This window comes from Elephas maximus, chromosome 20 (assembly GCF_024166365.1).
Source record: "Elephas maximus indicus isolate mEleMax1 chromosome 20, mEleMax1 primary haplotype, whole genome shotgun sequence".
Taxonomy (NCBI): Eukaryota; Metazoa; Chordata; class Mammalia; order Proboscidea; family Elephantidae; genus Elephas; species Elephas maximus.
In genome coordinates this window covers 77063832-77070016 of record NC_064838.1, presented here as the reverse complement: position 1 = coordinate 77070016, position 6185 = coordinate 77063832, and the positions used below count along the sequence as shown (strand labels likewise).

The following is a 6185-nucleotide window of genomic DNA, read 5'->3' as shown; positions in this document are numbered from 1 at the left end:
TTCTGGCTTAGTCTTCTACTGTTTTGTTTTCAAATATCATTTTGAATCTGGAATGAGCTTTAGTTTTATTCAAACCTACTGCCTCAGATAAGATATAATTGTCATATATCAAGGGTGACATATGGATTTGGAATCAAAATTTTTGAACTTTCTATTCATGACATTTTGAATTTTTTCAATAACATAAAAATGCCTCTTTTTCAGTGACATTTACCTGAACTAGTTTCCTAGGATAAAGAAGACAATTTACAGAAAGTGTTCTGCCTTGCAGAGAATGTTTTGTGGATGTCTACCAGAATTAAACCCTGATCATTGTCTTGATCATTTTTATAACCATTTAGAATAAGAACAAAGAAGAATGGATGAAGAAAATTGCTCCTCCTTGACTGAATTCCAACTCTTGGGAATTACTAATAACCCTGAGATGATAAAGTGACCATATTCACCTTGTTTCTGGTTGTTTATCTCATTATTCTTGCGGCAAATCTTGGAATGATCATTTTAATTAGAATGGACCCCCAGCTTCAAACACCAATGTACTGTTTCCTCGGCCACCTCTCTTTCTGTGACCTCTGCTATTCCACAGGAGTTGGACCCAGGATGCTGGTGGACCTTTTAACCAAAGACAAATCAATTTCCTTTTGTGGCTGTGCTCTGCAGTTCTTCATCCTCTGTATCTTTACAGATTCTGAGTGTCTCCTGCTGGCAGTGATGGCCTTTGACAGGTACAAGGGCATTAGCAACCCCTTGCTCTATACAGTCAACATGTCCAGTAGGGTGTGCTGCATGTTTATGGTTGGTATTTATCTGGTGGGCATAGTGGACGCTTTGATACACACCACGTTAACTTTCCGCTTATGTTTCTGTGGATCAAATTAAATTAATCATTTCTTCTGTGATCTTCCTCCACTTCTGTTACTATCATGTTCAGATACACGGGTCAATGAGTTAGTGATATTCACTGTTTTTGGCTTCATTGAACTGAGTACCATTTCATGGGTTCTCGTCTCTTACTGTTACATCATCCTCTCAGTCTTAAAGATCCGCTCTGCCGAGGGAAGGTTCAAAGCTTTTTCCACCTGCAACTCCCACTTAACTGCTGTTGCAATTTTCCAGGGGACTATGCTCTTTACATATTTCCGACCAAGTTCTGCCTACTCTCTAGATCAAGACAAAATGATCTCGTTGTTTTACACCCTTGTCATCCCCATGTTAAACCCTCTGATTTATAGTCTACGGAACAAGGATGTGAAAGAGGCTCTGGAAAAACTGGAAAATAAAAAACTGTTTTAAATAGTTATACACGCACATAAACAGTTTTCTTCAAATCATATGGTACAGGATAATGTGGTCTCAGATTCTTTAATACAATGAATATTTATACTAATTCTCTATACCAATTATTAGGTACTTTTTCGGAGTGGGTTCCTATATATGCTATACTTTCTTATGTGTCTTCACTTTAAATACAGTACTAACTTTAGAAAATGTCCCAGTCTCCTTATTAGTGTATAAAAATTTTATTTGTTCAATTATTTTTGTTTTTTATGCATTAACTGAATTATTCTAGGAGTATTGATAGCCTATTTAACATCTACTATACTTGTTGACGTTTTGTATTTTATGATCAATCCAGTGGTTTCTATAGTAATGGATTCTATAATCCAGTGTAAATGGTGAACTTGAATTAGCTAATAATTCAAATAATTCATAAAAAGTATAAAACATCATGAAATGAAAAAAGCAAGGTGCTCTTAATTCAATGTAAAATGTCTCAATCTACTGTGAAAAGAAGAAAAACTTCTTTGAAATGGGCACATGTAGTTTCTGATCTAAATAATGAAAGGAGCTGCAAAGTAGGGGAGAGGAACTTATTCTAGGCAGGAGGATCAGCAATTGGTGGTCCTGAGGTGGATGTGACTATGTCTTTTTGGAGAAAATGAAGCCCTAAATTATTAGATATTGAAGAACAAAGAGAAGGACCTTGGTTAAGCCTATCCTGTGCTATAATTCTTAACTCACCCCTTCCTTTCTTTCATTACCCCTCCCCACACCATCTCAGGCCTGGACAAATTCCCCTAGTCTTGGTTCATAAGCTACCGTCTCCTCAGGGCTTCATTTTATCTGTCACTTGGTTTGTTAAATCATTGCATATAAACTGAGATTAAGAGCATTCTGTGATCAGAACTGTTTCATGCTTGTAATAACAAGCACCTGCATTATGTCCATGACATAGAATGGGAAAACAGATATATGATAAAATCAACATACTCGATAACAGTTTTTGAGTTATGTTTACATGGCTGTCAAAACAGAATTAACTGAGAGAATAGTATATGCCTTGAATATAATTTTTTATGCCTTGTAACAAAGTTCATAATATAGTTGTGGTTATTAGAGGTAATGGATCTATAAAGATATACATACTAATTACTTGAGAATTAAAAAGCATGCATTTGGGTACTTTCTTGATGTGTACCTACTTCACTGGGCTCTGTTCTAGTTTTTTGATAGCCAAGACCAAACAAGGAGGCTGGTTCAGAAACATGGATATAGCCTTATATTTAAAGGACTATATAAGACTCAGGAAACCATGGTGACATAGTAGTTAAGAGCTATGGATGCTAATCAAAAGGTCAGCAGTTCTAATCCACCAAGTGCTCCTTGGAAACTGTATAGGTCAGCTCTACTCTGTCCTAAAGGGTCGCTATGAGTTGGAATCAACTGGATGGCAAAGGGTTATACAAGACTCAAGGACACTCTAATTACTCATTACAAATGAAGAAGCTAAAAGCCACTCAATGTCATAGGCAATAAAGCTGCCATTGTAAAACATCACTTTATGAAAACATTTCAGATTTCAGTAAATCCCAAGAGTTCCTCTACTTTTCCAAGTAGCATTTCTTATGTGGTACACTGTGCTATATTTGGTAAAGGTAAGATGGTAGAAAAAAGTATATGGAAAGAGATTGTTTTGAAAAAGTTTGTAGGGTTTCCTTTTCCACAATATTTTTTCTATTAATCCACAGTATTTTAAAATTGTTACCTATGAAAAGAAGAATGGCAAGCAAATGTGTTTACATAATTTGTTGTTCTTGTTTGGTGCTATTGTGTCCATTCTGACTCATAGAAACCCTATACACAACAAAAGGAAGCACTGTCCGGTCCTGCGTCATCCTTACAATCTTAATGCTTGAGCTAAATTTTGCAGCCACTGTGTCAATCCACCTTGTTGAGGGGCTTTCTCTTTTCCGCTGATCCTGTACTTACCCAAGCATGATGTCCTTCTTCATGGACTGATCCCTTCTGACAACATGTCCAAAGTATGTAAGAAACAGTCTTGCCATCCTTGCTTCTAAGCAGCACTCTGGTTGTACTTCTTCCTAGACAGTTATGTTCGTTCTTTTGGCAGTCCATGGTATATTCAATATTCTTCATCAACACCACAATTCAAAGGCATCAATTCTTCTTTGGTCTTCCTTATTCATTGTCCAGCTGTCACATGCATATGAGGCAGTTGAAAATACCATGGCTTGGGTCAGGCCCACCTTAGTCTTCAAAGTGATCTTTGCTTTTCAACAGATTCAAGAGGTCCTTTGCAGCAGATTTACCCAGTGCAATGTGTCACCTAATCGTGCTTTCATGGGTGTTGATTGCGGATCCAAGTAAAATGAAATCCTTGACAACTTCAATCTTTTCTCCGTTCATCATGATGTTGCTCATTGGTCCAGTTGTGAGGATTTTTGTTTTCTTCATGTTGAGGTGTAATCGATACTGAAGGCTGTGGTCTTTGATTTTCATTAGTAAGTGCTTCAAGCCCTTTTCACTTTCAGCAAACAAGGTTGTGTCATCTGCATAACACAGGTTGTTAATGAGTCTTCCTCCAAACTTGATGCCCCATTCTTCTTCATATAGTCCAGCTGCTCAGATTATTTGCTCAGCATACAGATTGAATACCAAAAAAAAAAAAAAGTGCTGTCTAGTCGATTCCGACTCATAGTGACCCTATAGGCCAGAGTAGAACTGCCCCATAGAGTTTCCAAGGAGTGCCTGACAGATTCGAACTGCCGATCCCTTGGTTAGCAGCCATAGCACTTAAACACTACGCCACCAGGGTTTCCACAGATTGAATAGGTACGGTGAAAGGATACAACCCTGATGCACACCTTTTCTGACTTTAAACCGATCTGTATCCCCTTGTTCTGTCTGAACGACTACCTCTTGATCTATGTAAAGGTTCTTCATGAGCACAATTAAGTGTTCTGGAATTCCCATTCTTCACAATATTGTCCATAATTTGTTTTGATCCGCACAGTCGAATGCCTTTGCATAGTCAATAAAACACAGGTAAACATCCTTCTGGTATTCTCTGCTTTCAGCCAGGATCTACCTGACGTCAACAACGATATCCCTGGTTCCATGTCCTCTTCTGTAACCAGCCTGAATTTCTGGCAGTTCCCTGTCAATATACTGTTGCAGCAGTTTTTGAACAATCTTCAGCAAAATTTTGTTTGCATGTGATATTAATGATATTGTTCTATAATTTCATCATTTGGTTGGATTGCTTTTCTTGGAAATAGGCATAAATATGGGTCTCTTCCTGTCATTTGGCGAGGAAACTGTCTTCCATATTTCTTGGGATAGAAGAGTGAGCACCTCCAGTGCTGCATCCATTTGTTGAAACATCTCAATTGATATTCTGTCAATTCCTGGAGCCTTGTTTTTCACCAATGCTTTCAGAGCAGTTTGGACTTCTTCCTTCAGTACCATAAGTTCCTGATCATATGCTACCTCTTGAAATGGTTGGACATCGACTAATTCTTTTTGGTATAATGACTCTGTGTATTGCTTCCATCTTCTTTTGATGCTTCCTGCGTCATTTAATATTTTCCCCATAGAATCCTTCACTATTGCAACTCGAGGCTTGAATATTTTCTTCCGTTCTTTCCGCTTGGGAAACACAGAGCATGTTCTTCCCTTCTGATTTTCTATCTCCAGCTCTTTGCAGATGTCATTATAATACTTTACTTTGTCTTCTCAAGCCGTCCTTCAAAACTTCTTTTCAGTTCTTTTACTTCATCATTTCTTCCTTTTGACTTAGCTACTTGATGTTCATGAGAAAGTTGCAGAGTATCCTCTGACACCCATCTTGGTCTTTTCTTTCTTTCCTGCCTTTTCAATGACCTCTTATATATATTAATGTTCAAACAATGTTTGGTGGGTACCAGGTCCAGTGGACTTTCTCTAATTCAGAAGGTACATTCACTGCATCTATCTTCCATATCACAGTTATATATTACACCATCAAAAGACTGATTTAATTTGCATATGGGCATCTTTAATCACATCTAGTGAGTTTGAACTGAAGAAAAGGAAATTTTAAGCCAAATAAAAGATTCATTTTAAGCTGAATACATGGATATCTTAAATGGATTAAACAATGTGATTAATTGCAGACATCATCTCCCTGAGTTTGTGCAAGGACAGGTTGAATAGCTCCTTTCCAGGAATTCTTTTTAGGGATCTTATGCTTCAAATAGGAACTTGGTCAGATGGCCTGAACAAATCTTTCTCTGTTTCTTCTTGGAATTCTACAGAAATGGTGAAAATATCAAAGGCTTTAATCTATGCTAGCCTATGTGGAAATAACATGGTGTAATTTAGATGAAAGTGTACTGTAGCGTCTTTGCAAAAGCAAACCTAACTCACTGCGATTGAGTCGATCTGACTCATGGTGATCCCAAGTGCTGTGGAGTAGAACTCTGTTCCATAGTTTCTTGACTGTAAACTTTATGGAAGCAGATTACCAGGCCTTTCTCCCATGCTGCCAACTTTAATTAGTGAGTGTTAAATCCTTTTTGTCACCTAAGGACCTTACAAAATCTGCACAGAACTATGAAAACATAAAAGATATTGTTGTTATTATTATTTAATAGATTTGCATCACAAAAGAAATATTTCCAGTTGAGTGGGTTCACTTCAAACAATTTCTAGAATTTTTCCTTCAATTATTTTTAATTACAAAAAGAGACAAAGGACCTGGGGTTAAAATATGAAGACAGTAAAAGGATGCTAACCTTTCACTTCCACTTCCTTCTTTCAGGGATTTCATAGATCTAAGTGATGGCCACCGAGAACCACTCTTTCTTTACTGACTTCATATTCTCAGGGTTTTCTGACAGAAA

At 37.3% G+C, this 6185-nt stretch overlaps 1 pseudogene; it reads left to right on the top strand.

The window, feature by feature from the left end:
- Positions 1-355: 355 nt before the first annotated feature.
- On the top strand, positions 356-1293 carry LOC126064092 (olfactory receptor 5W2-like; annotated as a pseudogene).
- The last annotated feature ends 4892 nt before the right edge of the window (positions 1294-6185 follow it).